The 21,872-nt window shown below is 30.0% G+C and overlaps 1 protein-coding gene across 4 annotated transcripts in view; it reads right to left on the bottom strand.

Moving 5' to 3' along the window:
- The window catches only part of LOC132748870 (hydroxysteroid 11-beta-dehydrogenase 1-like protein), a 35,295-nt gene extending 19,911 nt beyond the window's left edge, over window positions 1-15,384 (bottom strand). The window contains exon 1 of one of the 4 annotated variants that reach the window (XM_060738528.1): window positions 15,311-15,384. The gene's annotated coding sequence lies outside the window, so the exon portion shown is untranslated. Of the gene's footprint in view, window positions 1-3,956; window positions 4,063-12,685; window positions 12,833-14,973; window positions 15,133-15,310 lie in introns of those variants that run through there. The other 3 variants (XM_060738530.1, XM_060738526.1, XM_060738529.1) reach the window with 3 other exon arrangements.
- Between the last annotated feature and the right edge of the window lie 6,488 nt (window positions 15,385-21,872).

Here is a 21,872-nt window from a genome sequence, read left to right as displayed (position 1 = left end):
TCACAGACGTCACATGATGATGCAAGTCACATGACGTAATGTCGAAATTCAAATGTAAAAATATCGACCATTCCATACAATTCTATATGTATCTAACGTCATTTTTCTCTTTCCGTTTTATGTTTAACTTTGCGTACCTTAATGTTCATTATAGTCTGTTTATCTAAAAATTATCAAAAAATACAAAATAATGAAAAATAAATTCAAAGGCTACAAAATATCAAAATATTGATAAAAATTTGTGTGGTGGCAGAGATCTCTATACTGGGAAAGAACACACGTGGTCACAATTAGGCATGTTAGACTGTATTTCATTTTGGGGGGTTTCATGGCCCAATGGAGTAATTTAATCATTTTTCAATTAAAACATTCTTGAAAATTTAAAATGCCATGTATTATTTCATCTTTAAAATATATTATTTCCAAAACAGTACCTCACTACCTGAGAGTAAAAGACAAAATTTATACACTGATGCACAGATGTCTGTCTGTCAAACAATAGAAAGTGACTGTCTCATCACTGTTTTTGCAACACTTCAATAGACACTGTCTAGATAAATGTTAAATTGGTAATAAAATATGTCAATACTTTCTTCCAAGTCAAATGAGAAAGAAAACTTGCAATGTGGCATTTTTTTTTAATGGAAACATCCTGAATCAAATGATGATGCTTAGTTAATATATTGAGATGGTCCCATCAAATTTTGTCACACAGCCATTTACTATACACTGATGCACAGATGCAATAACTTATAAATTTAGAAGTGCAAAGGAACAATTCTTATGCATTGCACTTCGGGTTATTAAAAGAAGCATGCATACCCAGTTTGGAGTCAATCGGACCTTAGAATAGTGACTGAGTTATGCTAGGGGACACCTCCGAATTGCCAACACCGATGACAAAACTAACCCCTATATTGTAAAAAATGACAATAAATAATGGGATGACCATTATAAATTTGTATAATATGTTATATAGATCTCCCAATAATTCTGTACTGAAACCAATATAATGTTCCCATTTCTCTCTTCTATCTGAAATCATGTTTGTCTTGTTTCTTCCCAAACTTTATGACAAATGACAAAAACACTACAATGTAATCTAATTTCCCAGCATCCAAAATAGGAATTAGCTGTACAATAAATGTTTCTATATGTCATTGAAATGTTCCCTGGAATACACTGACAACATTTAGATTAACTCTACAATTTTCCTTCAATAGAAGTCTTATATTTACATTTAAAGGAAGAACATTTGAAACATTTATGAAAAATGTGACATAACTGCCCAAAGTTGATTATCTGACACACCTTGCTTACATTTCTAGAATTGCAGTTGGATATATGAGGCCTAAGAGACTTTATAAAATTATAAAGATAATCAGTAAACTTAAAACAATCTGAATAGATCACATTGTAAATAGACATTTAAAAGTAAAGTTTTCACACATACATCAGTCATTCATATTAAGCATTTAGTCTTTCTCTGATTGGTAAATATTTTTAAAATCAACAAATCAAATTGAAATGTTTGAAACTTGTCAACAATCTATAATATCGACACTGGAACTGGCTATTTTAGCAACATCACATATGTATAAATAGAAACATATTAGTCATATCCTGTATTCTAACTATAAATAATTTCTACTCTAGTTTTCAGTAATCTATATTTGTAACGTGTGTTCAACAATTAAATAACCATAAAATCATATAGTTATATATTAAAAGGTTTTAAGGTCAGGCATATTCATCTCTATTTAATTACTAAATTGTGAATATTAATTAGTAACAATACAACAAATTTGGCATGAAACTTCATGTATGTATTATGAATATTAATTTGCTAAAACAGATAGCAATTAGCATAGACACTGACTGCAAAATATTTACATGTGTTTTAAATTGAGTCAATTGGTCCTGAAACTGAATGTTAAAGTACATGATGATGTCGATTCAAATCCAAGCAAAGTCTGCGGTCAAGAACTTATGTCAAAAATTTTTTAAGAATAAGACATCATTAAAGTTCACCCTACCAATGCAAATCAGTATCTGAGTGTAACTTAAAATAAGGAAGAACTCGTAAACACTTCACTAGAAACTTTCATGCCTTCACATTGGTCCATTTGCATTTAAAATCTTAAATGGCCTTTCAGAAACTTAAGTCAACATGAGTGGAAATAATATCATAGAAACCTTCCATTGGTTTATGTTTCTAATTGAACTTACCACTTAAAAAAAACATGCCGTTAAACTTTCTAAAAAGGAAAAATCATGAAGCAAAATTTTTATTAGAATAAATTTTTAACAACTTATCTTCATATTTAAATTTAACAATAATTAGGCGCAGGCAGGGATAAAATTTCTTGTATTGTATTATATCTGAAGTTTGATTAACTGATTAACTCACTCAGGTCAGTCTTATTCAGGTATTTTCATTTTTTTTCTAAAATTTTGACTTCTTTTCATGAATTATTTTCTTCCTGCCATGAACTATTGAAAATATTTACCATGAACTAATGCCATGAACTATTGAAAATATTTACCATGAACTAATGCCATAAACTATTGAAAATATTTACCATGAACTCTGCCATGAACTATTGAAAATATTTGCCATGAACTATGCCATGAACTATTGAAAAAATATTTGCCATGAACTATTGGAAATATTTACCATGAACTATCAACAATATATGCCAGGGAAAAAAATTGACATAAATTATTGCCAATAACATTTGATCTATTGAACATTTCTTCAAAACAATTGGAAAATTCTACAACCATGTATACATACTCCTTTAAACCTAAAAATAAACAAAAATTGCATTTATTAAATATCCAACATCACTATAATTTACTTTTAACAAGAGCAACATTGTCGCAAAATACGCCCTTCACAAACACTTAAGATAAGATATGCATATAGGAGATATGCTATGGGCAATATCCTGACAATATCTGGATATCTTATCATCTCTAGTGACCTTGACCTTGCAAATATTAACCTAAATTACATGTGTCACACTTGTAGTCATGATAGTTATCATTTGTGTTACAAATTCCATCAATAAATGAGAATTAAATGGTCCCTGTACACAAACTTTGACCTCTCTATGTGACCTTCACTTTGATAGCAGGGACCTGTTTGATGTGACAATACTTAGCCTCACAACAGTGGACATTTTTGCCAAGTTACATTAAAATCCCCTGATAAATGTAGAAGTTTTGCTCCAAATGACCTCTTAATGTTGCCTTGACCTCTGACCTAGAGAATGGTTCACGCAGGGACCTGAATTTTGCATGGACACTCCGCCTTACAATGGTGAACATTTGTGCCAAGTTATATTGAAATCCTTCTATATGACCATTTGTGTTTCAATCCCTCAAATAATGATGGCTCCAAATACACATTTTCATATTTTTATCTGAACTTTGACCCTGCCACAGGGACCTAATTTTGCAACTCTCCGCCTCACAATGGTGAATATTTGTGCAAAGTATATTGAATTCACTCTATGCATGTTTTTCAATGACCTCCAAGTGTGACCTTGGCCTTCGACCTGGTTCATGCACGCAACACAGCTGCTCATTATAAGTGGTGAACATTTCCATGAAGTTTCATTTATATTACTCCATGCATGTAGGCAAAAATTGGATGCCGCTCATCCCCCAGCCAAGGGGGAAACTTTTATACTACCTGTTTTACATAGATATAAATTATTTATATATTAATTGATTAATTAATTTATTTTTTAATTTGATTAATTATTGTTAATACATTAATTAATTAATCAATTAATTTTAATTAATTACATGTAATTCATTAATTAATTGATCGATTAATTCATTAATTATTTATTCAATAATTCATTCATCCATTCATTTATTTATTTATAAAATAAATTTAAGAAAGAAATAAGGAAAGCAAGAACAATAGAAAGAAAACAACTTACTGTGTCAACACAGAATTACTGCCAGCAACTCACAATATAAACAGTTTAACAATAATCATCAGTTATCTAACAAATATCATTACATTTGTATATCAATCCATCTCAACTTTTTTTAAATATCATTCTTTCACATTTAAAGTAATTAAGCATTAATCATAAAACTCTATTTAAGAATAATATAAATACACTTAAAAAATACATAATAATTGTGCGGAGTGTATGACAATATATTGTAATGATCCATCAAAGTGGCACAGTAACCATCTGTCACATGAGACACAGATAGCAGGTTTTCATATTTCTTAAGCACACAGTAATTAGTAGTTGTCTACAGGACTACTATTTAATGTCAGTCAAAACTTTAGACTGTTTTATACCATGTGAGAGATCACAATATTCTATTAAATTGACATTAATTACTCAATGGATTAATTAGCAACACGATAACGATAAGAAAAATGTTCAAGCTAAAATAGCTTGTTACACCATTATACCTCCTAATTTAGATAAAATAACTGGACTGAAATCAAGTTAAAGGCAATTTTTACTGCAATGCTTATTGATGCAATTTGAATCAAGTGATGTTTAAATGTAAACAAATAAAATATAAAAAAATACTTGTAAAATGTAAAGTCAAAAACCATTATAATATGATTTACAATTTAAACAGTCAATTTAAACTTCATCTTCTATTTAAAATAAGTCTTGTCTTTTTTTTTAAATATAAAAAATCACAAGCAATTATTAAGTATTGCAAGCAATACACAAGTCCCCTACAGAAGAAGTGTCTCAGTGACATATTGTAGGGTCATGGCCTTTAAATTATGCAATTGTGACCTTGACATGAATGACCTGACGTTATCATTAAAGGTCAAGGTTTTTTTTTTTAACTGTAAATTATGTCAAAATATTTCATATGTCCAATATGAATCAAATCTGTAAAAACAAATTTGTCAATTTTGTTATGTTAATTTGTTATGTTAAAGTTATGTCAATTTTTGTTTAATCTAATAAACACGATATGATAAATAATTTGACTTTGACAGTCAAGGTTATTTAAAGGTCAACGTCATATTTGAATATTAAGCAACAGTTTTGTCACATGTGTTCTTTTGTCTAAGTATAAAATAAACTTAAAACATCTTGGTAAATTTTTTGACCTGACATTGTCGCAAAATACGCCTGTCACAAAAGCTAAAAATTTGACAGAGATGTGGGCATTATAGAAATGCATATAGAAAATATGCTCTGGGCAATATCCGGAAAATATCTGGATATTTTATCATCTGTAGTGACCTTGCAAATATTAACCCAAATTACATGTGTCACACTTGAAGTCATCATAGACTAAATGGTCCCTGTACACATCTTCTGTTTTAACTTAACTTTGACCGCCCTATATGATCTTGACTTCGATAGAAGGGACCTGGATTTATGATGTGCGCAATACTTAGCCTTACAACGGTGATCATTAAATTTTATGCCAAGTTACATTAAAATCCACCAATGAATGTAGAGATTTTGCTCCAAACAAGCATTTTTCAATGACCTCTAAGTGTGGCCTTGACCTCTGATCTCGAGACCTGGTTCATGCATGTGAACATAGTTGTGAACATTTCATTACCATTTGTGTTTCAATCCCTCGATAAATGATGACTAAATGGTCTGGTATTCTTAAAGGCCTTGTTAAAAAGGCTGTTGTGTACAAGTATGAAGACAATCCATGAAGAATAAAATTATAATAAATGACCAAATTGTTATAGTTTCTGGACAGCAACAGAAATGGCAATGGAAACAGACCACGTGACTGTAGCAATTAAATGACGTGTATTTTCTCTTCAAAAAGTTGAGCTTAAATTGATGGGCAAAATGATGACTCTGCCATTTATTGGTATTCAAATTTTCATAAAAATACTTTTTGACTTAATTACCTCAATTATATTGTTATATTTACCACATTGTAAGTTTATTTGTTCAACATAGCAAGAAAAGGAAAGGACATGTATAATCTTGATACTGCCATCTATCCATATTTCAAGTTTCATAAAAATATTTTCAGCACTTCTTGATTTATCATGGGATCCAGTTTTTTCCAGACAGATTGACTGACTGACTAAGGGACAGTATGATAAACTGACAGACAGAAAATCTTAAGTGAGATAGCACTTCATTGGCTTTTTAGACACATACAGGAAAACAGCCGCATAAAAGTATATGGAATGAATGACATCAAATAAAAGTACAGTTTATACATATTGTTCCTCCAGCCACATATAAGTATACAACTTTAAGCTCAGATAGACAGTCGAATCACAAACCTAACCATATATATCAGTCTTCTGTCTGAGGAAAAGGTTAGTGGTTTTATAGGACATAAACTAGATTAATTTTGTACTATTTCCCTCAATCTAAAGAAATGCAGGCCTGCCTATTCTCAGGATTTTATATATTTCTTTCTGTTTTGTATTAAGGTACATTTTTGAGACATGATAATTGATAGTAATCACGTAGAGATAGAGTCCTGTCTGACATATAATAAAATCACAAATATGAGGCAAATTTACAAATTGTTGTAACACAATAAATGATCTACAGTCAGATTAGAATAGCCTATCTAGTTAATATGTAACAATATTTATATAAACATTTATATAGACTTGCCTGAAGATATCATACATAGAGAAATTATCTTAACCTGTTATCACAACCACTTCATTGCCACTAGCAATTATAAATTGTCTAATTTACTGTAAATTTAGCAGTAAAATTTAGTACCAAAGACAATTAAGATTTTTTTTTAAATATGTAATATTATTAAATAAAACCTAGATCATTTAATAAAACAAATGATTTGCAAAAAAATATTTTTGATAATGATAAATGTATCAACATAAGTTTATATAATATATTACTTTAATGTATGATTATATAAATGAAATGCAACTACATTTTAACTTTATTCGTCTTAATTACCAACTGTTGGAACAGGGTCCTTTTATAATATTATTTTATTATTTATAATATTGCTGTTATGACATACTGACAACAACAAAAATCCTGTAGCAATTATCTTGTTATCAAAGCACTCCAATTCTAATTATTTAGCACACCATAATGAGACTTTAAAGAAGAAAATCTGATAATAATAATCAAGGTAGTAATATTTTCTTTATGAACAAATAGATAAATTCACAAAATTTCTACTATTTCTATGCAAATAACTTTTAAATTTTTATCATTTATAAAACAGCTTATTAACATATGTCTTGCTCTTAGCTGACTTATAATGCTTTAATACTGCATTTCACTGTTGTTGTTGTTGTTGTTGTAGTATTATTCATCACGCTTATGTTGTTTCCTATTACCATATTTTTTTTAAACAAATATTTTACAGTTTTATTTCATGTATTGGCAAGTAACTTAGACCATTTACACATACTAAATATGGTCAAGACATACAGTTCACATAAATATTACACAAATAAATACACATTTATACTTTGAATAATAAATAATCACCAAATATCAAACATTAAGAAAATTTAGACTCACAATGAAAACATAATCTAAGAGTCAGCAATATTTTCAAGGGTCAAATTTCCAATTATCAATTACTGAAAAATTCAGTACTAGTTTTACACAAGTGTTAATAAATGGACGTTTAATATGGAGGTTAAATATTAATACCCGTTAAGGAAAACAAACTATAATTGAGGTCAGTGTAATACAGTATAATCATTGATGACAAATTAAATCCAGGTCAAATTTAACCACATTTACAACTTGATTAAGTACTATACAATATACATAGTTTAACAATGACTACAGTATAACTAAGTCTTTACTAACACTCATTGGACTCAGTTGGTTACATATGTCAATCATTGGTAACTGTCACATGATATCCAGGCAAGCAACAATCATTTTGCTGCAAGAGAATGATAAACAAATGGTGTTTTAATTGGTTGTGCTTTTTTTTATGAAAATACATAAACTTAATATATAGAATTAACAATTTGAGGATATATTCACAAGAGAAAACATAAACAGGCAAACATCATTATGTCCATGCATCAAATCATAAATACATTCAGTTTCTTTAGACAAGTAATGTATTGATATTAATCCTTTCATAATTTCTTCCAAGACAAAATTTTACTAGTGAAGCAAGTCCTATTTCAATCTTTCCTGACATGAATGCTTGAAAAAATTAAATTGAACAATTCATTTTCAAAACAAACGTCAGTTGTTTGATGTGTAGAATACACAAGTGTCAGTTATTATATATGGGTATATATAAACAATATGTGACAAATATATTGGTAGCTGCAAGTGTCGTTAAGATCATGTTGTACTGTATATTAAATGTGTGCGTACACTAGCACAATAATGTTAATGGGTTAAGTTAACACTTAAAATACCTTAATGATATCTCAACTATACAACTGTTGTAGTACTTGTAGTCAGATAAGGGGCTTAATATCAAACTTCAACAGAAAGAATTTACGTTAAACTTAATTAATTGGATTGAAATGTGATCTACAAAATTTAACAAGCAAACAAAACACATTATTTCACACAAATAATTTTTTCATCATTTATAATTGATTCAACATTTGACTGTTAACAGTACTTCAGGGTCAAAATAATTTGTTTTGAAATGTTTTTGTCTTTTTTATGCAAAGGGGTGGGTCCATGAGGAGGCAACACTTTCAGATAAGTATATATATTAACAATCAAGTTGAAACTTTTAGCATCCTGTACGAAAAAGTCTGGGCAGAATCCAGACAGAATTGGTACAGACTTTATTTAGAAAAGTCTGTACAGAGTCTGTACAGAATAAAATCTGGTTACATGAAACAAAGTTGAACCAGAATTCTATAAATAGATTTTAGCAATAAGGATAAAGAACAAAATCTGTACAGATTTTTTCTGAAATATTTAAATTAAGCCGAATATTTTCTGGGCAGAAAAAAATCTGGGCAGAAAAAAAAATCTGGGCAGAAAAAAAAATCTGGGCAGAAAAAAATCTGGGCTTCTTCATATTCTGTACAGAATTAGCCCTGTCCATAGAAAATATATGAAAGGGAATTCTGCACAGAAAAAATTCTGTACAGAAATTATTCTGTACAGATTTTCTTTTTTGGCAAAAAACTAAATCAATTTTCCTTTTGACATTTATTATTTATTAATTTCAATTAACAATTTTTATTCATTTCTTTCCTGGAGAAGTCTATGCAACAAGTAATGGCTTTGTTGAGGGCGCTGTCACCAGGAATGAATGGCTTGTCTCTGTCTTTGCACCACACACACATCCTGACATAATCTAGAGTAAAAAAAAGGAATTTGAATTATGTTCGTTCTATGATATGCAAAATTTGCAAAATATTTCAATGTGTATATATAACAGTAACAATTGTATCCCTATATACCTAAGTTTATTTGCACCCAGTAACATCAAAGTCACTGACTAGCAAAACTGTTTACATATATCATCCCTGACCAAAGCTTGTGTTACAAATCTACACATGTAAGTTGCAACATAACTTAAAATAGTAACACAATTGCCAGGAGTTTTGAATTGATTAATATAAACTAAATGAATTGAATTATAGAATAGCAAAACAAAAAGCCAAACTATTTATTGCATAAAAGAGAAAGAAATGAAATTTAAAAAAAATAGATCTTGACCTATCAACTGATCAAAAAGCAATTAATGAACTAATAATTTCACTGTGTCCCAGCTTTGACCTCAGTGCATTTATACTCATTAGACCATAGTGGTCTGTCTCAAATCAGAGTAAAATTAAATCATATAGATAATCCATAAGACTATCAAAAGATGTATAAATAATTTCTTTTATCTATAGTGGAAGGTATACCCAAAAATTCAAAGAAAACATTGCAAAATCTTACCTCTGGTTTTGATTATAATTCCATCATAATTCCTCTTTGGCCCCTTAATCTGAGAATTTCAAGTCTCTACATGATTGCTCTGCACAACAACTAACTTGTTAACTTATCATTAGAAAAATAAACTAAACAAAACATAATCTTTGCCAATATGAAGGCACTTTGTGTAATAAAACCTCACGTGGCAGCCTGAGAGATTTGAATGACCAACAGGGGTTACACGGGGGTTACACCTGATATTACAGAATATCTACTACTCTGAGATTAACTCAAGAGTGAAATTTCTGGCTAGAAAGGTAAATTCTGTCTCAAGATTTATCTAAGTGTTAAAATTCTGTGTGTCAATGTAAATTCTGCCTCATTTTTTTTCTAAGTATTGAAATTCTGTCTTGTAAAAATAACTAAGAGCAAAATATCTGTGTGAAAATTTTTCTGTACAGAAAATTTTTTGATTCTGTTTAATTCTGCACAGAAAATCACCTATTTCCTAGGCCGATTTGGTGTCCAATTCTGTGTCGGTGTCAACTCTGTACAGAGAAATGAAAATCTGCCTCTATAACAACCAGAGTTGGTACAGAGTCTGTACAGAATTGGCTCAGAATTTTCGTACAGGTTATTACAGGCACGTTTGTGCCTCAGATATCAATCATTTTTTTATTCTTCAGAAAAGTCAAACAAGTGTTTAATAATGTTTTAATAATGGATTCAGAGCATTTTAGATGTTAATTACCTCAAGAAAGTAGCGATGATTGTGTGTCAATTAAAAGTAGCAAAATGTAAACAAAGTATTTCGACTTCCATACAAAATACTTTATCACTGTTAGTATACCAACTGCAAAAGAGCAAAAGGAGACAATATAGTTAATATATGATGAACTTTTCGAAATTGTAACAAGATACCAAAAATTAAAAGAATTAGACAAATAAAAATGATGGTATATTGAAAGCTTAATGGGCATTTAAGCAAAAATAAGATGGAAATTTCTGCACATTTTTTATGCGAAGTTGCAGTTAATTTTTGTGAAGTGCCTAATAGGATAATGAATCATTTACACTGTACATTTTACAACATTTATGTTTTAATAAAAATTAACACAAATCAGACGTTTTAAGAATGAGTTCAGAATTTTAATTTTATATATTTTATGCCATGATAACTGCCATATGAACACATCTGCGTAACAGAGTTGACCAAGTTTTCACCAGTTATTTTAAAACTTGGAGTCTGAAGACCTACATTGATGATCTGACAGCTATGATATAAATTATTAAAGTATAAAGGATGGTTTAATTGTCTACAGCAAGGCTATGTTTCAATTTTATTGGCAATAAGCAATTATTCTGCCTTTGGCCATTTACAAAATAAATGTACAATATTTTATTATCTTAATTGCACAGACAATATCCCTGAGTTCATAAATTGCTTTACTGTCAAGTAATTCCTGACTACAGCTTTATTAATTGTTTACCATACAAGAGTGAGACTCGCATATATTTCCCAGTGGTTGTGAATATGTGTGTCTAAACATTCATATTGTGGTTAATATTGCATAATGACATCTATATCATGGTAAATCTTGCATAATTACATCATATCAAGGTAAATATTGCATAATGACATCTATATCATGGTAAATCTTGCATAATTACATCATATCAAGGTAAATATTGCATAATGACATCTATATCATGGTAAATCTTGCATAATTACATCATATCAAGGTAAATATTGCATAATGACATCCATACTGTGGTAAATATTGCATAATGACATCCGTATTGTGCTAAATATTGCATAATTACATCATATCAAGGTAAATATTGCGTAATGACATCTATACTGTGGTAAATATTGCATAATGACATCCACTATGGTAAATATTGCATAATGACATCCATACTGTGGTAAATATTGCATAATGACATCTATATCATGGTAAATATTATATAATTACATCATATCAAGGTAAATATTGCACAATGACATCTATACTGTGGTAAATATTGCATAATTACATCATATCAAGGTAAATATTGCACAATGACATCTATACTGTGGTAAATATTGCATCATTACATCATATCAAGGTAAATATTACATAATGACATCTATACTGTGGTAAATATTGCATCATTACATCATATCAAGGTAATTATTGCATAATAATGTTTGTAGTTTTATAACAGCCAGCAGCATCAGCTCTTTAAAGACATTGCTAAAGCACATAAATATAAATGATAGCATTTTGATAGGGCAAATATTCTGTATAGTTGATTATTATCAGAAATATCATGAGTGTATAATAATAACTGTATGAAGTCACTTGGATTGCTTTTCATCCTTATATTTAATGTCAATATTCAAACAAATCAGACATGTTTTTATGCTGTTTTACACTTATTGTGCAGTTATTATATTGTCAGTCAAATAACAGGATTTCTGAAACGAGGCCTGAACATCTATAAATAGCATGTCGTGAAGATATTGTAAGAAACTGTCACAGAAACCATACAAAGTCAAGTCTCGAATTAACACATTTTCTCCCTACCTCAAAAATTGATGAGTTCTTTCATATATAAGGGATCGATGTGCAGGCTATATAAGGGATGGGTATATAAAGGTAATAGAGAGCAACACAATTTCTATGAACCAAAAAATCTTAAAGGTTTTTAAATGAAAAACACAATTTAAATGAAGACAGTCAGCCAAACAAAAAATCAAACAAAAACAGAAAAGCAACTTCCAGTTGCTGTACATTTTTATACTCTTGATTAAATTAAATTATGAAATCTTATTAACTAAAATGAAATCATACCTGAAAAAAAAATTGTCCAAATTTCTCTTACACTATATAGTAGTATAGAAGTGCAATGTCCATACGTAAGGTAGAGCGTTATCTGATTTGTTTTATCTTTCTATTTGTTTTTCACACAAAATGCTAACATAGAATCACCTCAAGCTAATACCATAGTCTTACATAAGTAAATATCATAAAATTATCTGTGAGTGTAAATCAAAGAAGGCCTACTAAAATATATAACATTAGACTATAATATATCTTTACTTTATATCAAGGGGTAATAAATGCCTGTGCTGAGAGTGCTAATTTTTGCTCTCCTAAGTTTTATCAAGATTTTGTCATCCCCAGTATGGTGTAGAAAAAGGGACTCTAAAAAATATTCCGGTCATTTTGTGTTTTTTTTTGAGTGGAAGTCAGAAAAAGATCAAGTAATTTGCAGAAATAGTTATATCAGAAAACACTGAGTGACATGATTGTGGCAGTTGTGAAGTGAATATTTGAAAATCAAATCAAATCAGAAATTTTATCTTCAAACACTAAATATTACATGATCCTAACTAACTAAAAACATATCATCCATTAAGTTGGGACAAAGTTGTGCTGAAATCTCATTTATTTTGTAAATTTATGATATTGTTTGTAATAATGTATGTAATTAATTATAGAATTATGTAAGTTTACATACATCAAGGTTACTGGTATATGACTACAGGCACTTATCACAGCAGATATTATAATCTATGGTGGTGTACATGAACAATCACACACAATACACATATCCATGGAGGAATAAAATGATCATCAAAGTTAAATTTGAAAAGAAAAAAATTATAGAGGAATATTACCACCCTTTCACTTAACTCGATACTCAAAAGATTATTTGGTGGAGTTAAATGGCTGTCCCAAACTTAATGGGTAAACCTGACTGATACTGTTAATAAAAGTATGGAGAACAAGATGAACCTAAAGAAAATACATTGGGTATGGTGGAGTACAAGGACCATCATATAAAAAATGACTACATTTCAAGGTAACTTTTGAAAATCTCCAGTTTTCTTAATACAAAATTTTCAGTATATGGGATGAATGTACTTATGAGATAATCACAAAAACCTAAATGTAAAACAGCAATAATATCTTGTCTCTATTTATAACACAACAAGCCTACAACAGCTTCCATACTCCATTAAGCAAACACTTTGCATGATCATGCTTAAAAATTTCAATGAAAGAATGTGTGTTAAACTGTATATATATCTACATTGGTAAAAGATTTGTAAGATAAACTATGACTTCCACCTAAGTTTCTAGTACAGGGGATTATACATTTTTTTTAGTTTAAAATGCACATTTTTGTCTCAGAATTATAGGAAAAAACCTTTCTGTCAAATTGGAATATTTTTTTTTATAACATCACTGATCAGTTAAAGCCTGATAATTAATTAGATTTAATCTTAGATATAATCTTGATAATAATACACCATTTCACACTATCTCTGAATAATTTCTTTGATCTTAATGACCTGAAACTCTTAAAATAAATAGTGAACAGTTTTTATTTCAGTAACATTTCACCCTTTACCTTTTAACCCCTTCAAAACAAGTGCACCAGTGTTAAAACCTTTCCAATATAATGGATTTAATTGTTCATAAAATCACATTTTAATATAGCGGAAAAATGCTTTCTCCTGAGAAAGCATGAATTATGGGATTTTAACAGAATAGGCAAGTAATGTGTTTATAATAACCATGACTGTAATAAATTAAATGCTGTGATGAACAGAAAGCTCTAAAAAAGCTTAAGTTTATGTCGCTAAGCTATTTTATTCCACAGTAATAAAAAAACACCATTCAATATAACAGATAAAAATCCATTCATTTTTTTCATTTGAAGTTTCAAATATAAAATTTCTCTTTTCTTGCAATTTAACAGCTGTATAATTTGGATAAAATAAAATTGAAATAAAACATAATTTAAACCATTATAGGTAACATGCAGGGTGTCAAAAGTTTACATTGATTCTAATTTGATACTAATCATACTTCAATTTTATACATTTCTCTCAGAGTTTCAGTTAAGCAAAATTCATGTTTTCTGAATAAATTTTCACTCAAAAGAAAATTATCAAATTATGTCAATTAATTCTTAAGCTTTGCTACATTACTACATTCATTTCCTTTCAAGAAAAGAAAAACAACAAGCGAACAAAAAAATCTATTTCTGAAATGGAAAGAAACATGATTTGCTTTAATCTGAAAAAAAAAAAAAACAGGTTCTATAAAATAAAATGTAGTTTACTTACATTTAGAAAATCTTTGAACTGGAGGAAAAAACCAATTCCAGCCTTCAATAAAACTACATGTATATACAGACACAGCGGAACTGTAACTTACTACTGTAAATCTCTAATATAGAATTTCCTTTATACTCAACACATTAAAAAACTGCTGTTACCAAAATAATAGAAAAGCAAATCCTTTCCATGGGACTATTTGTTTTGGTGTAAGAATATTTTCCAGATGCTGATCTGTTTTGGATTGAATTGATAGTAAATCAATGCCCTCTGGTCAATGGAATGAATGAGAGAGAGGACAATAATTGCTTCTGGTCAAAGAAAATAAAAAGATAGATTACAATACCTTTAAGGTCATATCTGAATCTGAAAGTGGCTGTCCTTCGTAACCTTTATGTCATGTGACCTGTAAACAAACTATGGAAATGATTGTAAGAAAATTAATGGCCTGGAATCATAGTTATCAATTAAGTAAGAAGAGCAAATAAATAGAAATATGTCTAAAGTGTAATGTGCTTAACATTTTTTTTTAAATTTTATGGTAATTTAATTGTAAATAATGCAATAAATTTATGTCTTTCTTTTTAACAGATGAATGACAAAACTCCAGCTATTGATTAGACAAGGATTTTACTGTGACCTTGATTAACCTCAAAATCAATAGGTGTCATCTACTGGCCATGACTGAGTTTTAACAAGAGGGTCATGATGGCCCTGAAATCGCTCACCTGGTCTGCTTAGAATTAAATTCTTTGAACAATTTTTAAAATTGACTACCAAAGGAACATTCCTGTGAAGTTTGGATGAAATTGGCTTAGGGGTATATGAGGAGGTGTCGTTTAAAGTAAAAGTTTACGGACAGCCGGATGCCGGATGAAAAGCGATCACAAAAGCTCACCATGTCACTTTGCTCAGGGCATATAGGGCCATATTATTTGTAAAAATATTTTTAAATAATTAAAAACAAAACATTTCCCTACAAATAATATTTTCCCCATAGGGTTGGGGTTTGGTTTGGGGAGTATCTGTCCTGGGGGTTACCAGTCTTTGGGTAAAAAAAAAAGGCGGGCCAAAAACTATCCACAAAAAATGTCAGGTATTTTTTCTTGCTTATTCTATTATATTTTAAATGCTTTATCTCTATAAACAATTAAGAACTTGATACTTTTCCAAATAATGGCCAATCTATGGTGAGCACTTTTCTTGTGCTTCATTATGTTTATAAAGAAAAAGCTTGGTCATTTTTTTTAGAAATGTATGTAAGCACAGGTGACCTAATTATTTTCACAGTTCTTGTTTGATACATTATATTTCTTATAATTTTAACAGCTTTTTTTATATTAGAATTGCAGCTACATAAAATTTACTTCAAAACTTCAAAATAGTTTACTTTGTTAATGGCCATCTAAATGAGACCTTGAGACATCATATAAGTAAAGCATCAACCTTTAAAAACAACTTGTCTGATAATAAGAGCAAGAAAAAATGTTAAATAAATTTACCAAATTAGCCCAAGTCCTGGTGGCCTATAACATGTGTTGTAGGGGATTTTACTGAGCTTGTGGTCATAATGAAACCCCTGGTTGGCTTCCACAGAATGTTATAATACCTGAAAATATGACACAGCTTGACAGCTTAATCAAAGACAACAGAAAATTAAAACCATTTTCTTTCTGATCAGAATTTTAACATTAAAAATGCTTTCTCATTATTTTTATATACATGATAACAGCAAAGCTAGCTTCCGTCTAAAAATGACAAGGTGGACAAAAAGCCCCCCCCCCCCCCCCATGAAATTTACACATAGGACAAAAGCCCCCCCATAAAAAAGTAAAGGTAGGACAAAAGCCCCCCCCCCCATGGGTCAATCAAATTTACATATAGTGTATTAAAGTTGTGTTATTTATGTGTATAAAAGATATGTATGGACATCACATGTAGGTGACATAAAGCTAAGGATATTAATTTGATCCCTTTACAAATTTACAAAAGTGATTAAACATTACCCTTGTTGTGTATATGAAGAGCTATGAATTCAGACTATCGCATGCATGCATTATTTCATCTGTTATCATATACCTCTTTGTTATCACTTCAATACCTACATTATAAATAAACATTAAACAAATTCTTTTCATTTTAATTTACAAGTTTGTGTGAAAATTTGATGAATTTGAGCACCTGTGCATGTGAAAAAAAGATGGGGGGGGGGCTTTTGTCCTACCTGTATTTTTGATGGGGGGGGGGGGGGGCTTTTTTGTCCTATGTGTAAATTTCATAGGGGGCTTTTGTCCACCTTGTTCATTTTTAGACTGGGGGGGGGGGGGGGGGCTTTCGTCCGGGGGGGCTTTTGTCCTACACTCGGAAAAAACATTACTATTAATGCCTTTAAGTTTCCAATGACTACTGTATATAAATTCATAGTTTGGCTGTTATAACAACACCTTCCAACATTAACCTTTTTTCATGACTTTATTAATAAATCCCTAATTGGTGAAAATACACTGCAAATTAGAGCTCTCATGATTAATGCTTCAAACCTCATGTAAATAACCTTTTACAGGTTAATGCCTACTTCTTAATATAAATGATCATCCAGGATTTCTTGGTATAAATTATGGGCCTTTATGTGTAATATCCTAACAGTCAAAACTGTTGAAAATATTCCAAAAGATTCGGCGCCTCAGTCCCCCACCCTCCAACAAAATCTCAATTTTCAGTTATATTGTTAAAGTTTTTTTTACCATAAACACAGAATTTGTTTATATGAATGTAAAAGTGTGAATGTTATGACAGGTTTGTTAAATCTTCACAATTTTTTTTCATATTCGTCTGGCTATTTTTCTTTCTTCATGACAAGGTATCATGTATTACATATTAAAAGTAAACAAATCCATTCCAGCAAATGCCTATAAATAGTACATTTAATTTAATAGGTATGTTACAGAAAATTTTTAATGAGTTTGTGACCTGCATATAAAACAAACACTTTATACAGACTGATGTTGATTTTTTCAGGAATGTAACATCTTAGAAAATAGTTTAGCATATCTGTAATAAAGTTGATCTATATGGAGAACAAGGAAGTGAAATCCAAATATCTTGATCAATAAACCAATAGAAGGGAAGATGTTTCAGTTAAGACAGTAAGAGGTTTTATACTACCACTTTCTTCTTTCCTCAGATGATCATCTAATGGCTCCATTCTTTTATCACTACAAGAACTATAAAAAGTTTATTAAAGGATATTAATGTGTTACATCTAAAAAATTTAAGAGTTTTTTTTATACAGGTCATAACCTTGAATGATGAAAACATTAATGTGTTAGATGTAGAATTAGAATTTTATACAATGTCATGTCTAATCTTAAAATTTACTTTGGAAAACATTTAAGTGATATAGAACTAAAATCTTATACATGTGATAACCTTGACTGTGATACAGTTCACCTATTTTGATACATCTTTATAGACTATGAGTATGATTTTAGGTTCTTTTCTGTTGTCATATGTGTTCATTTTTTTGTCCAAGAATAAATTAAATCTGTGAATAAAAAAATAAAGTTATGGCAATATAATAAGTAAATTTCAATAGTTTGACCTTAGTTCTTTTATGTATAAATCAAATCCATAAATAAATGTCAAAGATATGTCCAATTGTTGAGAAATTTATTTATTTTACCTTTTATAGTGTCAAGGTTAACTTAAGTTCAATTAAATATTCTTTAAAGTCTTGACCCAAGGATGTTGTGCACAAGTTTTTAGCCAATCCATTTATTACTTACAAAGTTATAGCCAATTATAGCAAAATAAAACTGTGAAATAACAATAATTTGACCTTCTAGGTTAAGGTCATTTATGAGTTAGGGTTGAGTTAAGGTCAAAAAAAGTTTGATCTTTTTTAAAATTATGAAAACAATCCATTCACAAATAACAAAGTTATAGCCAATTATGGTAAAAATCAAATCAAAATTCAAGCGTTTGACCTTGAAGGTTAAGGTCTGGTCAACTTGAAAGTCTTCTCAAAATGGTTGTTGTGTCCATGCATGAAGGCAATCAATAATAAAATACAATAAAAAATATGACCTATGTTAAGTTTTTGGATAGCAATTGCATTGGAAATAGCATTGGCAACGGCCACACCATGACTGTAGCTATAGCACTTTTTTTCTTACACAAAGTCAAGTTATACAAAATGTGTTTTTCCTTACGGTGAGATATCTTCAACATATCAAGGGTAATTCAGATTTTGATTTTTAACATCAATGGCCATCGAAGGCATGCTGGTGGTGGAACTTTCAGTTTGATACACAAGAACCTGGAACATAATATGAACACTGTTATTTTTTTCCAGTTATAGCTGGATCCAGAATCTTCAAATAGATAATTAAACCAGTTAAGTCAGTGATTTTCCTACTTATATAACAGACTCCAAAAAGGCCTCTTCCAAATTGAAATTTTCTTTAAAATCATGCAGTTTTCCCAAAAATCTGAACTTAAACCAGCTTTTTTACTTCCCAAATCAGCAATTTTAGCGATAATTTTTCCCCAAATCAAGAGGCTCAGGCCTCTTCCCAATTAAGTGAGAAAAATCACTGTAAGTCTAATAATTCATTGTCCTCTTAAATGGCAGTATATAACACTGATATTTATATATGTACTTTTATATCATAAACATGTCTATTTTGGTAATATCAAAGAATGTTTTTACCATTCCTTTAAATTACCCAGCTTTCTAATAGCAAGTATATTCTTGCATTAGAATTACAGTAGGAACTATATCCCCATAAGGACCTCACCAGGTCTATACCCATTCTGCAGGTTGTCTTAAATCTTTAGAATGCATATGGCATGAGGCACTAATTATCGTGGTCTTCTACAAATAAGGAAAACAAATCTAAACTGTCTTTGTAACATTAGCTTGACTGATATATTTCACAAGAAGCATTACCTAAGCTGATTGTCAGCTACAAAAGTTATTAAAATCATGTCCTTGGATCATCTTTTTTTATCCACTCCTTTCATAAGACACACTTGTAACAATATGTGCTAGAGCTCATCTTCTTGTCATTTGAGGGTTTTCTTAAGAGCATGACATCTATCTTTAAGAAAGTAATAATATTGCATCAATGTATATTTTTGTTGTGCTTACCAGTGAAACCTCGATATGAGCATTCATCTGAGAGAAGAGGTATTTACCACTTTATGATTTATAATAATTTGATGGTGACTTCTTTATTATGAAAAACTTTCAAATTAAAACTTTTAACAATAGATAAGATCATTGTAAAAACAGTACAAAATGAACATAGTAAGGGAAATTATAAAATAGCACACTCATCTCCATATACAACAACGTCTGTTACAAACAGTACAATCATGTACTGCTTAAGGAAAATAATTTTGGCAATGCATAAATTTCAGATATAAGTGAATTAAAAAAAATTGCTATGCATGCATATTTTTTTTACTATGAATATGATCACTTTAAAAAACAGAAAGAGAGAATTAATTTTTAAAAGAAAGACAACCCTGCATGACAATTCTAAAATGTAACTACTGAAATTGTCTCCCTTTATATTTTACTATCTAATCATCGGACTTTAACAAAACATATGAACCAATATAACGGAATTGCTTCAAAATATAATATCAATCTATCAAAATATTTCAAAATATATATATTTATAATATTAAATAAATAATCTTCAAAAATATTCAAAATGACTGTAGAACATTATGACACTGGGAAATGTTACATGCTAAATATCTAAGTTCTTCTCACAAGAAGATTGACAGTATTTTTAGTTTAACATAATAAATTAACTACCCCAAGGGCATGACTTTAAAGGAATAGGAATGGATGGATTGATGTCTGTCTAATATAAATATTCATCATTTAAAAAGAGGTTCCATGACAGTTTTTCTGTTGACATCAACCCTATAAGTGAGAAATTCGTGTTTTGAGACACTATTTTTTACTTGAGAAATAAGTTCATGGGCGCCGCCATTTTGGCGTTCTGTCATTACTCGCGAGACAGACGAAGACCGAGATTGTGACGTGTTACACCCACTTCCGGTATAAGGTGTACACGCTGGTACAAACTGAAATATACCTTGATGAAGAACTTATTAATCTTATTGCGTACATTATATATTATTTATGAAAACATCATATGGAACTGAATTGCTTTAATTTAATTAATTGAAGACGCCGCCCGACATTAATTATCATTTTTTTGTCCGATTTTCAAGCTTGCTGTTGATGCCACCACATGATTTAAGCAATGACTGCTTAATTTTCAAAGATAAACCATCAATTTAATTTTGGTTACTATGAGAAACTTCTTCAAATTTGACGATATATCCTTTTATTTGTACTTAATTTTCGCTAGACATGCTGTCCGAATAGGGTACATCGCCGGTCATGTATCATTTTTTTCAGCGTAAAAATATCAACTCAATTCCAATATGCAGAGATCTGCTGACACCATTGATGCTAAAAATGAGAATGGCGCAGGAAAATCGGCAGCCAGACTAATAACGTATGAAAACAAAACTGTCCGTTAGGTTATTTAGGCACCCCAGTTAAAACTGGTACCCAACAGCAATAGGTTGCCCATTCCCCTTTAATTACGCATTTATTCTCGGGTTAAATCAGTTTTCCCTATAGCCTTTTCCAAGTTATCTACTTACCCAATCCCTTTCCCACACAGATACGCATTACTTACTACCGTTAATTTAATCCAATAAAAACAAAAAATCATTTAATTCACTTAATATTTAAAATGATTATTGGTAACTGAAAAAAATGTGTTTTCTATTTTATGAAATTGCTGTAATTTACAGTATAACTTGACAGGTGCGGAACTTAATTTCCCTAAGGTCATTCAGTTCACTGATGAAGC

The sequence above is a fragment of the Ruditapes philippinarum genome, unplaced genomic scaffold (assembly GCF_026571515.1).
Source record: "Ruditapes philippinarum isolate M1 unplaced genomic scaffold, ASM2657151v2 ctg616_1_1_1_1, whole genome shotgun sequence".
In the NCBI taxonomy this organism is placed as follows: Eukaryota; Metazoa; Mollusca; class Bivalvia; order Venerida; family Veneridae; genus Ruditapes; species Ruditapes philippinarum.
This window is presented reverse-complemented; position numbering and strand designations above follow the sequence as displayed.